The sequence below is a fragment of the Cucurbita moschata genome, unplaced genomic scaffold (genome assembly GCF_002738365.1).
Source record: "Cucurbita moschata cultivar Rifu unplaced genomic scaffold, Cmos_1.0 Cmo_Scf00011, whole genome shotgun sequence".
NCBI classification, from domain to species: domain Eukaryota; kingdom Viridiplantae; phylum Streptophyta; class Magnoliopsida; order Cucurbitales; family Cucurbitaceae; genus Cucurbita; species Cucurbita moschata.
The window spans coordinates 1,846,759-1,861,917 of record NW_019268527.1 but is presented as its reverse complement, the minus strand read 5'-3'; the positions used below and the strand labels follow the sequence as shown (position 1 = coordinate 1,861,917).

The following is a 15,159-nucleotide window of genomic DNA, read 5'->3' as shown; positions in this document are numbered from 1 at the left end:
TTGGATAACAATTGAAATATATTGGTTTATTTTCTAAATTGGATTGAATCATTCTTAGGAAGAAGTTTGAGAAGTCTTCATGTCTCTCATCTCGAAGGGAGATAAGGACAAGGATATCCAGACTTAGTCTAAATAAGGGTTTGATAGCAACTTGAACAAGTCTACCTAAAAATAATTAATTTATTCATGATGTTGGAATATAACGTTTATGTGTTGGAGTATAATGTTTTTCCAAAAGATATCGATGGTTTTCCTATTTCTGTGAATAGGGAGCTTACCAACCATTTTACGTCTCTAATTGTGTGGAACACTAATCCTTTACCAATGATCTGTCGATTCGGCTATGCAAGAGTAAGAAGAAGGAATCTTCGTAATGGGACAAAGATGAGAAGGATTTATTCATCCAAACCTCCTGAAATCAGATATTGGAATCCTGAGTTGATGGCGGGTTCTACTTTCTCCCTCTCCAAATCTTCTGTCGCGGCCAAGAGTATAGTTGTTGACTGTTCCACCTGACCCATTTCTTTCTCCTTACAACCATTGACGTTTCCAATTAGGTTAAAAAATAAATTTACCATTAATTTACTTAACATTTAATATTGTTCTATTTTCTTTTTTTCTTAATATTTGTTCTATTTTCTTTTTTTTCTTATTTTCTTCTGTGTACACATATTTTTTTCTTTAGTAATTACATTTGTAGTAATTAACTTCTAAATTTTGTGGATGATAGGTTTACATTCTTATACTAAATTATTCAAACAATTATAGTATGTATTAAATAATTTTACACTACACTAACATAAAGAACGTTATTGTGTGCTAGCTTAGCTAGCTTATGGTAATGGATCATGGACAATTTATTTTCATCCACACAAATTGAAATTAAATTTAAGCATTTAAATGATTAAATTTGAAATGACAAGGCAACTCATATAGAGGAACCAAGTCATACCAAATATACATTAAAGAAAAGTATTTTACAAGTAATTATATTTTATGAAAAAATAGTTCAAAAAAATTAGGACCATAAAAAACCTCAAAAAAGTAGTATTTAGTGACTAGGAGGCTAGTATTGTCTGCTACCTCTTAAACTTCATTAAATAGTAATTAAGTTTTTGAAAAAAAAATCAAATTATAATGGTTTTTCATTCTATCATTTTATTTTGTTTGAGAGTTTTGATGTGACATACCCTGAATTTCGAGGCATCGAAAGAGTGGGAGTGATTTAAACATGCTATGCAATGAGTGAAAATGAAAGAACATATAACAGAAAATGAAAGAATAGGAAGAGATCGAGCACTTTCCAAATAAAATGCATCAAGACAAAAATCCTTGAAGATGATATTTGTCGTTTACTAAAATCCTTGAAGATGATATTTATTGTTTACTAGTCTGATCTATTACAGCTTGTATCATTCTTTTGGAGAGACTTCTTCATGTGAACTACTCAAAAATCAAATTTCTGGAGTGAGATTGGATAGACTAGACCCGATTAACTAGGTCTATAGAAATCTACTAGAAAGCTAAACAAACCTGTTCACACAAATAAAAGAAAAATTAAATTTTGATACAAGTAGAGTTTCAATTTTTATTTTCCATGGTGAGAAATGAAGCTCGTTGCTTTTATAGAGTGGATTATCATTTTTTTGGTATCATTCTTTATGGTAAGGTAATAATAATATCAAGAAATAGAGGACTTTTGTAAACCATAATATTTTCTTTTTAATAAGCTTTCATCTACCATTTTTAAAGACAGACCACTAAAAAAATTTGAAAATATTTAATTGTTTTCATTCAAATACCATACTAAAATGAGAATCCAAACATATTTAATTTTTTATTCCCCCAAGCCCACCAAAGCTTCCAATCATAGGAAACTTGCACCAACTTGGCAAGCTCCCACACAAATCCCTATGGCGCCTCTCTCAGCATTACGGTCCCATTATCAACCTCAGCCTTGACGGTGTAGAAACCACCATCGTATCCTCTGTCAAGACAGTTCGTGCCCTCATGAAAATTCACGATCTTCAAAGTTGCAGTAGACCACAAACTCAATCAATAAAAAATTCATTTACAATTTTCTTGACATTGCATTTTCACCTTATAGTGATTACTGAAGAGAGATACGAAAAATTTGTATACTTAAGCTTTTTAATATGAAGAGGGTATTATCTTACAAACCCATTAGAGAGTAAGACGTTGGTTTGCTGATTGAATCGATTTCCCAATCAGCTTTTGGTGGAGTTGTTAATCTTACTAAGAAGTCCACTGCTCTCTACTGGTGTTTTTTTTTTTTAGATTTTCAAGGGGATGGATTTTATGAGCTTGTGAATGAAGATGTGGCATTGTTGGGAAGCTATAATGCTTCTTCCCGAGTTTCTTCCTATTCCTTTTGTAAGTAAGGCCATTGATTGGTTTAATGGACGAGAAGCTAGACTTGAGAGGGTTTTTAATGAGATCCATACTCTGTTTCAAGAAGTGATTGATGAACACCTTCGTCCCGAGAGGCCTAAACCAGAACAAGATGATATTTTGATGTGCTTTTGACTATCAGTAAGATGCAAGTTGCAGCTTGTACTCTTGTCATTACCCATGAAAACATCAAAGCTATTCTTTTGGTTAGCAACTTCTATCCCAAATCTTTAGTAGTTTTTCCCCTAAATTTTTAATTTAATTTCTAAACTTTCAATCTCTAGGTTAATAAGTTTTTTTTAGCAGATATTGATCCTTTTTTTGCTTTTTCTCTATCCTTCGTGCCTTCTCCATTATCTCATAGTCTTCCATAATTTTTTATGGTAGGAACGGAACATAATTTTAGCAAGATTAGACACGAAGTTTAATTACATTAGTTTGGGCAATGGCAGAACTTGCCAAGAAACCCAACATTGATGAAGAAAGCTCAAGAAGAAATCAGGTTGGAAAGGAAGGTTGTAAGAGAGACAGAAGAGTTTCATTATTTTAAAATGATAGTGATAGAGACACTAAGACTACATCCACCCGGCCTCTTCTTATTCCAAGAGAAATTATTTCCCATTTCAAAATTGAAGGCTATGATTTTCACCCAAAAACGATAGTTCAAGTAAATATTTGGGCAATTGGGTGAGACCCTAAATATTGGAAAGACCCAGAAAAGTTCTTTCAAGAAAGATTTGGAGACAAGCTCGATTGATTACAAAGGACATCATTTTGAGTTCGTGCTGTTTGAAGCTGGTCGGAGGATATGCTCGGAATTGAATAGGGGAATGAAAAATGTGGAGTTGGCTTTAGTAAATCTTTTGTACCATTTTGATTGGAAGTTGCCGAATGGGATGAAGGAGGAGGACTTGGACATGGAAGAGAATTCGGGTTTACTTCTCACCCTCCACAAAAAGTTGCCTCTCAAGCTTGTACCAATTTTATACCATCCATGAGTAGTCTTATGGTTTAGACTAATAATGGGTATTCTTATATGTAATATATATAATCCTTCAACTCTTTGTTACCAACAAAATAGATGATGTGAAAAGCATAGATGTAACACCAATATTTGAATATTGATATATATAAGAAAAGGTAAGGAAATAAATAAGAGTAATGACTAATGAAATAAATAAATAAGAAAAAAAGGAGAGGAAAACGTGCACGTTGTTAGCAATCCATTACTTTGAAGAAAGAATCGTGAGGAGATAAAAAATTGTAGAAGGAGAATCGAGCTTGGGACATAAAGGAAATGACATAAACGATTTGGAAAATTTGAAGCGGCTCAAGGTCGAAGGCGTGTGAGATTCACGTGCACATGGTTGAGCATAGTAGATCCTTTAGGTGTGGATCTTAGTGCTCTTTGAGAGATATTGGTGTTCATCAACTTATAATAAATTCTAAATATAACACAAGAAATTTATGCTTTGGTATTCACGTTATTTGAGTGTAGATCCAACATAAGAAAAGATAAATATGCGGTCATTGAGAGATAGGTAAACTTTGGATAACAATTGAAATATATTGGTCCATTTTCCAGATTCGATTCAACCATTCCCAGTAAAAAGTTTGAGAAATCTTCGTGTCTCTTATCTCGAAGGGAGATAAGGACAAGAATATTCAGACTCAGTCTAAATAAGGGTTTGATAGCAACTTGAACAATTCCGACATGACGGTAATTAATTTCTTCACGATTTTGGAGTATAATGTTTATTTGTTAGATTATAATGTTTTTTGAAAAGATACTGATGGTTTTCTTATTTCTGTGAATAGGGAGATTACCAACCGTTTTATGTCTCTTGTTCCGTAGAACACCGATCCTTTACCGATGACCTGTCGACTCGTCTAACACAAGAGTAAGAACAAGAAATCATCACAATGGACAAAGATGAGAAGTATTTATCTATCCAAAATCCCTCAAATTAGGTGTGGAACCTTGAGCTGATGGCTAGTTCTACTTTCTCCCTCTCGAAATCTTCTATCGCCAGTAGGACTACGATCGTCCACTGTTCCACCTGACCCATTTCTTTCTCCTTACGGCCATTGACTGTTCCAAATACGTTAAAAAATAAATTTACTATTGAGTTTTTTTTTTAAAATAAAAATGTTAAAAGTTTCATTAATTTACTTAACATTTAATATTAATTTTGTGGATGATAATGTGACGTTCTTATACTAAATTATTAAAACTTGCCCAAACAATGGTAGTACGGCATTAAATAATTTTACACTACACTAGCACAAAGAACCTTATTGTGTTCTAGCTTAGCTAACTTGTGTTAATGGGTCATCCACAATTTATTTTTATCCACACAAATTGACATTAAATTTAAAAATTTAAATTATTAAATTTTAAATGACAAGGTAACCAATGGTATAGACAATCAAGTCCTACCAAATATACATTAAAGAAAAGTATTTTACAAGTACTCAATATTTTATGAAAAAATGATTCTAATTCTTATATTTTATGAAAAAATGATTCAATAAAATTAGGACCATAAAAAAAACCTCAAAAAGGCTAATATTGCCTACCACCTCTTAAACTTCATTAAATTATAATTAAGTTTTTGAAAAAAAAATTGAAGTATTAAATTTATAATGGTTTTTCTTTCCATCATTTTATTTGGTTGGAGAGTTTTGATGTAACACACTTAAGAATGAGAGTGATTTAAATATACTAAGCATGAAAATGAAAGAACATATAACAAAAAAATGAAATAATAGGAAGAGATTGAGCACTTTCAAAATGAAATGCATCAAGATAAAAATCTTTGAAGATGATATTCGTCGTTTACTGGTCTGTTCTATTACAACTATAATCATTCTTTTGGAGAGACTTCTTCATGTGAACTACTGAGCAATCGAAATTCTAGAGTGCAATTGGATCCGACTAAACCCGATTAACTAGGTCTATGGAAATCTACCAAAAAGCTAAACAAATCTATCCACACACATGAAAACTTTGGAATATAGAAATTATAAAAGAACAATTAAATTTTGATACAAGTAGTGTTTTAATTTTTATTTTTCCACCGTGAGAGATAATAACTTATTGCTTTTATGGAGTGGACTGCCCATTTTTTGGGTATCATTCTTTATGGTAGGGTAATAATAATATCAAGAAATCGTGGACTTCTATTAACCATAATATTTTATTTTCATTACCATTTTTAAAGACCCCACTCAAAATTTTGAAAACATTTATTTATTTTGATTCAAATAACATAAGAAAATGAAAATTGAAACATATTTAATCTAAAGAAGAATGATTCATAATCTTTTTCATCTTGTTCTTGAATGTTTTTCCTTGATTTACCTCCATGGCTTCCCCTCATCTTCTTCTTCTCTTTACTTTTCATCATCCTCAAAGAGAAAGTAGCCCGCCAAAGCTCCAATCATAGGAAACTTGCACCAACTTGGCAAGCTCCCACAGAGATCCCTGTGGTGCCTCTCTCAGCGTTGCAGCCCCATTATCAGCCTCAGTCTTGGCGGTATAAAAACCACCACATATCCTCTGTCGAGACAATTCATACCCTCATGAAAACCACAATCTTCAAAGCTACAGTAGACACAAACTTAAGCAGTAAAAAAATTCACTTACAATTTTTTGGCGAGAGATACGAAAAATTTGTATACTTGAGCTTTACAAGAGGGTGTTATCTTACAAACCCATTAGAGAGCAAGAAATTGGTTTGCTAATTGAATCAATTTCGCAATCTGCTAGAAATTGGTTTGCTAATTGAATCAATTTTGCAATCTGCTCCTTGTGGAGTTGTTGATCTAACTCAGAAGTGCATTGCTTTTACTACTGGTGTTATTTTTAGAATTGCTTTTGGGATAGGGGGATGAATTTCATGAGCTTGTGAGTGAAGTTGAAGCCCTCATGGAAAGCTATAGTGCTTCTAAACTTTTTCCTAATAAGGAAGGTCAGTGATCGGTTAACTGGATGAGAAGCTAGATTTGAAAGGGTTTCAAGATGTGATTGATGAACATCTTCATCCTCAAAGGCCTAAACGAGAGCAAGATGATATCATTATGTGCTTTTAGCTATTAATAAAAAGCTACTTGAATCTTGCACGATTGTCATTACCCAAGAAAGCATCAAAGCCATTCTTTTGGTAAGCAATTTCTATTTCTAAGCTTTAATAGTTTTTACGCTAAATTATTAGTTTAGTTTCAAAACTTTCAATTTCATAGCTAATATATCAATATATTGTACATGAACATAATATATTTTAAACTTTCAATTTCATAGCTAATATATCAATATATTGTACATGAACATAATATATTTTTGGCTGGATTAGACACGGGTTCCATTATACTAGTTTGGGCAATGGCAGAACTCGTAACGAATCCAAAATTGATGAAGAAAGCTCAAGAGAAATAAAAAACTATGTGGGATACAGACCAAAGGTAACAGAGAAAGTCAAAAAACAACTTCCATATTTTAAAATGATAGTAAAAGAGACATTGAGACTACATCCACCCACACTTCTTATTCCGAGAGAAATCATTTCCCACTTCAAAATTGAAGGGTACGATTTTTACCCAAAAACAATGGTTCAAGTGAACGTTTGAGCAATTGGATGAGACCCCACATACTGGAAAGACCTAGAAGAGTTCCTTCCATAGAGATTTGAAGATAGTTCAAATGATTACAAAGGACAACATTTTGAGTTCTTGCCGTTGGGGGCTGGTCGGAGGGTTTGCCTAGGAATGAATTTGGGGGTGAAGACGGTGGAACTCGCTTTGGCAAATCTTTTGTACCATTTTAATTGGAGGTTGCCGTAGGGGATGAAGGAGGAGGATTTGGACATGGAAGAGACATCGGGTTTGAGTCTCACCATCTACAAAACGTTGCCTCTCACACTTGTACCAATTTCATACTCTCCATGAGTGTAAGTTCCAAGCTAAATCCTCTAAATGTGAAGTTTTATGGTTTTCGTATAGACAAATAATGAAACTTGACCCAAATAATTATAATATTGCATTCAATAATTTTACAACTCACCAACAAAAAAAAAGTTATTGTGATCTAATTTAGCTAGCTTGTGTTTTTTAGCTAACTTTTCAATTATATAATACTTTTTAAATTTTAAAGTCCAACTTAAACATGACATATGGATCATCGAGAATTTATTTTCATCCAAATGCGTAAATTTAAATCTTTGGATAATTAAATTTGAAATGAACTCGAAATAAATCTCAATAAAGTATTTGCCTAATTTTTTTTAAATTTCTCCTTAAAAAGTTGTGATTGATATGTGATTGATATTTAAATTTTGAAAATTACGTTTTATTTATGTTTTAAAAAGAATTTAATACATTTTTAACCTTTTTACTATTAATTTTGAAAAAATAAATTAATTAAAAAATCTAAGCTTTTGATTAAAGAATCCAATGTACTAAATTCATAATGATTTCTCTACCTATCCCTTCACTTTCTTCGAGACATTTTATCTCATCAGATGTCGAGTCCAATGCATTGAGACAAAAATTCTTGAAGTTGATTTTCGTCCTTTATTGTTATGTCTCAATCTCTATCTTTTTGTGAGGCTTCTCCATATGAATCGCTAAATAAACGAAATTTTGGAGTTGAGCAGGATCCGACACAATCCAATTAGATCTGATTATAATTTTTAAATTTAATTTTACTGGTAGTAAAATATATATTATCTACTAGAAAACTAAACGTTCAAATCTGTCTAAAGCTAATATACACTTTAAAATATTAAATTTTGATGCACTTAATTTTTTAATTTTTTTTTCTGAGTTGACAGCTATTTTTTAGTATCACTGTAAGAACAATATCAAGAAATCTTGGATTTCCATAGACCATCATATTTTCTTTTTCAATAATTTTTTAATCTGCTGTTTGTAAAGAGAACTAATAAAAACTTGAAAACATTTCATTATTTCAAATATACAAGAACTCAAACACTTCACGTCTTGTTTTCCCTTTTCCCTTTTGAGTCAATATATATCTACTTGATCGAATCGTGTTATTGAACTCTTTCTAAATTCCAATGTCTCTCCTTCATTTCCCTCCATGGCTCTCCCTTATCCTCTTTCTCTCTTTACTTTTCATCATCCTTCAACGGAAAGCAGCTGCAAATAGGAAAAAGGGTCACTTTCCCCCAAGCCCACCAAAGCTTCCAATCATAGGAAACTTGCACCAACTTGGCAAGCTCCCACACACATCCCTATGGCGCCTCTCCGAGCTTTACGGTCCCGTTATCAGTCTCAGCCTAGGCCATATAGAAACTATCATTATATCATCTGTCGAGACCGCTCTGCCCTCTTGAAAATCCATGATCTTGAAAGCTGCAACAAACCACAAACTCATTCTATCAAAAAACTTACTTACAATTTCCTTGACATTGCGTTTTCACCTTATGGTGATTACTGGCGAGAGATACGCAAAATTTGTATGATTGAGCTTTTTAGTATGAAGAGAGTGTTATATTATGAACCCATTCGAGAGCAAGAAGTTTGTTTGCTTATTGAATCAATTTTGCAATCAGCTTCTTCTGGAGCTGTTGTTAATCTTATTGAAAAGTCCATTTCTCTTACTACGAAGTGTTATTTTTAGAATTGTATTTGGGAAGCAGTTTAAAGGAGATGGATTTCATGAGCTTGTAAGTGAAGCTTGAGGCATTATTGGGAAGCTATAGTGCTTCTGAGTTATTTCCTATTCCTTTTGTGGGGAAGATAATTGATTGGTTAAATGGTCGAGAAGCTAAACTTGAGAGAGTTTTTAATGAGATTAATGCTCTGTTTCAAGAGGCAATTGATGAACATCTTCATTCCGAGAGATTTAAGTCAGAGCAAGATGATATCATTGACGTGCTTTTAACTATGAGTAAAAAGCAAGCTGAAACTTACCCTGTTGTCATTACCCAAGAAAGCATCAAAGCCATTCTTTTGGTAAGCAACTTTCTATTCCTAAGCTTCAATGGTTTTTACCTTAAATTAATAGTTTAGTTTCCAAACTTTTGAATTTTTTTTTTTTTTTGGCCGTGTCTCTATCCTTCCTTCTTCATTATCTCACCTACTTATAACCTTTTCTACTATATATTGTACATCAACAGAATATATTTTTAGTCGGATTAGACACGGGTTCAATTACACTAATTTGGGCAATGGCAGAGCTCGTAAATAACCCAAAATTAATGAAGAAAGCTCAAGAAGAAATCAGAAACTACTTGGGAAACAGACCAAAGATGACAGAGAAAGACATAGAACAACTTCTATATTTGAAAATGATAGTAAAAGAGACACTGAGACTGCATCCACCGGCCCCTCTTCTTATTCCAAGAGAAATCATTTCCCACTTCAAAATTGAAGGCTACGATTTTTACCCAAAAACAATGGTTCAAGTGAACGTTTGGGCAATTGGACGAGACCCCACATATTGGAAAGACCCAGAAGAGTTCCTTCCAGAAAGATTTGAAGAGAGTTCGATTGATTATAAAGGACAACACTTTGAGTTCTTACCGTTCGGGGCTGGTCGGAGGATTTGCCCAGGGATGAATTTGGGGGTGAAGACGGTGGAGCTAGCTTTGGCGAATCTTTTGTACCATTTTAATTGGAAGTTGCCGGAGGGGATAAAGGAGGAGGACTTGGACATGGAAGAGACTTCGGGTTTGAGTCTCACCATCTACAAAAAGTTGCCTCTCAAACTTTACCAATTTCATACCGTCCATGAGTATAAGTTTCAAGTCGAATCCTATAATTATGAAGTTTTATAACTTTCGTCTAGACAAATATGTAATATAATGCTTAAAATCAAATAATGATAAGCATAAATTTGACTCGTTAAAATTTTTGTATTATAGGATAAATGTTTGGTACTTATTGATCACTAATACTCAAGGTTAATATTTAAAAGAAAAAAAAAAAAACCCTAAAATTTCTTTTCAATAATACACTTAATTTTTTTTATTTATTTATTTTTTAATCTCTCGCCTTTCAAATGGGTTAAAAAATGATGTTGATATTTTTTTTAATAAAAATGTTAAAGTTTCTTTAATATTTACGCTAGTTTTTATTTTGTTTACATAAAATTGATTATAATGTGGTAATTAAGTGAACCAGAACATAAATTTTGGAGACTGTATTTTAACATTCTTACATTATCTTATTAAAACTTGACCATATAATTGTAGTACTCAATGTTAACACAAAGAAACTTAGAGATGAAAGCGGCAGGTTAGTCATCGAGAATTTATTTTATTCCCTCGATTGACATCAAATTTAAACATTTGGGTAGCTGAATTTGAAATGAATTCAGGTTAGAAATTGATCCCAAAATACCCATTCAGTTAAGGTACCCAAGTTTTTTAAAAATTTTTCTCCCTAAAATGTTGGGATTGTATCTAAATTTTTGAAAATTAGGTTTGTTTATCTTTTAAAAAGAATTTAATGGATTATTTTTTACCCTTTTACTTCTAATTTTCAAAAGTAATTAAATTAAAAAATCTAATCTTTTCAAAAAAGAATTGATATTTGATTTTATTGGATGGTCCTATGGGCCACTTTCCACATTCAATGGGTGAGACAAAAAATTTTGAAGTTAATTTTAGTCCTTTATGGCCGCTATTATTATTGTCTCAATTTCCTTCTTTAATTGAAATTTTAAGACAAAGTTGGATAAGAAGGACCCAGTCAAATTAAATCTAATCATAACTTCTAACGTGATATCATTTGTAAAATTATAAATTATCTATTAGAAGATTAATATTCAAATCTATCATGCTAATAAGCATGTTTCAATTTTTTTTGTTTTCCCCTGTCAAAGGATGACAGTTTATTGCTTTCATGGAGTGGACCGCCATTTTTTAGTATAATTTGTTGGTGGTATAAGAATAATATCAAGAAAAGTTGTATTTTCTTTTTAAATAATTTTTTAATCTACGGTACTTAAAAGGCAACCACTAAAAATTTAAAAACATTTCATTATTTAACCGTTTGTTTTATGTCTATTTAATCCAAAAGAAGAATCATTGTTTTTTATTCCTGATCTTTTTCCTCTCGTTCTTGAACTCTTTCTTAATTTCAATGTCGTTCCTTCATTTCCCTCCATGGCTTCCACTCATCCTCTTCCTCTCTTCACTTTTCATCATCCTAAAATGGAAAGCAGCTCCAAATAGAAGAAAGCGTAATTTTCCCCCAAGCCCACCGAAGCTTCCAATCATTGGAAACTTGCATCAACTTGGCAAGCTCCCACACAAATCCCATTGGAAGCTTGCATCAACTTGGCAAGCTCCCACACAAATCCCTATGGCGCCTCTCTCATCTTTACGGTCGCATTATAAGCCTCAACCTAGGTTGTATAGAAACCATCATCATATCATCTGCTGAGACTGCTCGTGCCCTCTTGAAAACTCACGATCTTCAAAGCTGCAACAGACCACAAACACATGCTATCAAAAAATTCTCTCACAATTTATTTGATATTGGGTTTCCACCTTAGAGTGATTAATGGCGAGAGATGTGCAAAATTTGTATGCTTGAGTTTTTTAATAAGAAGAGGGTGTTATCTTATGAACCCATTAGAGCGCAAGAAGTTTGTTTACTTATTGAATCAATTTCACAATCCGCTTCTTGTGGAGTTGTTGATCTTAGTGAGAAGTCAATTGCTCTCATGGCTTGAGTTATATTTAGAATTGCATTTGAAAAGCGGTTTGAAGGGGATGAATTTCATGAGCTTATAAGTGAAGTTGAGGCCTTGTTGGGAAGCTATAATGCTTCTAAGTTTTGTCCAGTTCCTTTTGTGAGAGAGGTATTTGATTGGTTTAGTGGTCGAGAAACTAGACTGAATGGGTCTTTAACCAGATGAATGCTCTATTTCAAGAAGTGATTGATGGACAAAGAATTTGAATGGTTTAGTGGTCGAGAAACTAGACTTGAAAGGGTCTTTAACCAGATGAATGCTCTATTTCAAGAGGTGATTAAATGAACATCTTTGTCTTGAGAGGCCTAAGCCAGAGCAAGATGATATCATTGATGTGCTTTTGGCTATTAGTAAAAAGCAAGTTGAACCTTGCACGGTTGTCATTACCTAAGAAAACATCAAAGCCATTCTTTTTGTAAGCAACTTCTATCAAAATTGATGAAAAAAGCTCAAGAAGAAATGAGAAACTATGTGGGAAACAAACGAAAGGTAATAAGAGAGACGTAGAAGAGCTTCCATATTTAAAAATGATAGTGAAAGAGACAATAAGACTACATCTACTAGCACCTCTTCTTCTTCCAAGAGAAATCATTTCTCATTTCAAAATTGAAGACTATAATTTTACCCAAAAACGATGGTTCAAGTGAACGTTTGGGCAATTGTACGAGACCCCATATGCTGAAAAGACCCAGAAGAGTTCCTTCCAAAGAGAGCTCGATTGATTACAATAGACAAGATTTTAAGTTATTGCCATTCGGAGCTGGTTAGAGGATATGCCCGAAATTGAATATGGGAGTGAAAACGGTGGAGTTGGCTTTAACAAATCTTTTGTACAATTTTGATTGGAAGAAGAAGACTTGGACATGGAAGAGAATTCGAGTTTGAGTCTCACCACTTATAAAAAGTTGCCTATAAAGCTTGTATCAATTTTATACCATCCATGAGTAGTTTTATGGCTTAGAGTAATAATAGGTATTTTTATATGTAATATATGTAATGCTTGAACTCTTTGTTACCAACAAAATAGATGATGTGAAAAGCACACGTGTAACACCAATATTTGAATATTGATATATATATATATAAGAAAAGGTAAGGAAATAAAGAAATAAGAAAAAGGAGAGGAAAACGTGCATGTTGCCAGCGATCCATTACTTTGAAGAAAGAATCCCAAGTAGATGAAAGACGGTAGAAGGAGAATCGAGCTTGGGACATAAGGGGAATGACATAAAGGATTTGAAAAATTTTAAGCTGCTCGAGGTTGAAGGCGCGTGAGATTCACGTGCAAATGGTTGAGCATAGTAGATCATTTAGGTGTGGATCGTAGTGTTTTTGGAGAAATATTGGTGTTCATCAACGTATAATAAATTCTAAATATAACCGAAGAAATTTCTGCTTTGATATTCAAGTTATTTGAGTGTAGATCCAACTTTAGAGAAGGTAAATATGTGGGTCATTGAGAGATAGGGTAAACTTTGGGTAACAATTGAAATATAATTATCTATTTTCCAAATTGGATTGAACCATTCCTAACAAGAAGTTTGAAAAGTCTTCATGCCTCATCTCGAAGGGAAGGACAAGGATATCCAGACCTAGTCCAAATAAGGGTTTGATAGCAACTTGAACAAGTCCTACCTGAAGGTAATTAATTTCGTCACGAGGTTGGAATATAACGTTTATTTGTTGGAGTATAATGTTTTTCCAAAAGATATTGATGGTTTTTCTATTTCTGTGAATAGGGAGCTTATCAACTGTTTTACGTCTCTTGTTACGTGAGACACCGATCCTTTACCAATGACCTGTCGACTCGGCTAACGCGAGAGTAAAAAGAGGGAATCGTCGTAGTGAGAAAGATGAGAAGGATTTATCTATCCAAACCCCTTGAAATCAAGTGTGAACCCTGTGTTGATGGCCGGTTCTACTTTCTCCCTCTCGAAATCTTCTGTCGTGGCCAAGAGTATGGTCGTTGACTGTTCCACCTGCCCCATTTCTTTCTCCTTACGGCCGTTGACGTTTCCAAATACGTTAAAAAAATAAATTTACTATTAATTTACTTAACATTTAATATTTGTTCTATTTTCTTTTTTTTTTTCCCTTTTTTTTCTTTAGATAAGTATTTTTTTTCTTTATTGATTACATTTGTAGTAATTAACTAATCTAGAATATAAATTTTGTTGATGATATTTCACGTTCTTATATTAAATTATTAAAACTTACCCAAATAATTGTAGTAGTGCATTAAATAATTTTACACTACACTAATACAAGGAACTTTATTGTGCTTAGCTAACTTGTGTTAATGGGTCATCGACAATTTATTTTTATCCACACAAATTGACGTTAAATTTAAGCATTTAAATGATTAAATTTGAAATGACAAGGCAACCATGATATAGACTAACCTAGTCATACCAAATATACATTAAAGAAAAAAATGGTTGAATAAAATTAGGACCATCAAAAAACCCTGAAAAGTCGTATTTAGTGACTAGGAGGCTAGTATTTACTGCTATCTCTTAAACTTCATTAAATTGTAATTAAGTTTTTGGAAAAAAAAAATTGAAGTATTAAATTTATAAAGGTTTTTCTTTCTATCATTTTATTTAGTTTGAGAATTTTGATTTGATATATCCTGAATTTCGAGGCATCGAAAGAATGAGAGTGATTTAAATATGCTATGCAATACGTGAAAATGAAAGAACATATAATAGAAAATGAAAGAATAGGAAGAGATCGAGCACTTTCCAAATGAAATGCATCAAGACAAAAATCCTTGAAGATGATATTTGTCGTTTATTGGTCTGTTCTATTACAGCTTGTATCATTCTTTTGGAGAGGCTTCTTCATGTAAACCACTTAGAAATCGAAATTCTAGAGTACGATTGGATCGAACTAGACCCAATTAACTAAGTCTATGGAAATCTACAAGAAGGCTAAACAAATCTACCCACGTGAATAAAAGAAAAATTAAATTTGGATATAAGTAGTATTTCATGGTGTTTTTTTTTTTTTTTTTTTAA

At 32.7% G+C, this 15,159-nt stretch overlaps 1 pseudogene; it reads left to right on the top strand.

The window, feature by feature from the left end:
• Window positions 1-8,452: 8,452 nt before the first annotated feature.
• On the top strand, window positions 8,453-10,279 carry LOC111449353 (annotated as a pseudogene).
• Window positions 10,280-15,159: the final 4,880 nt, after the last annotated feature.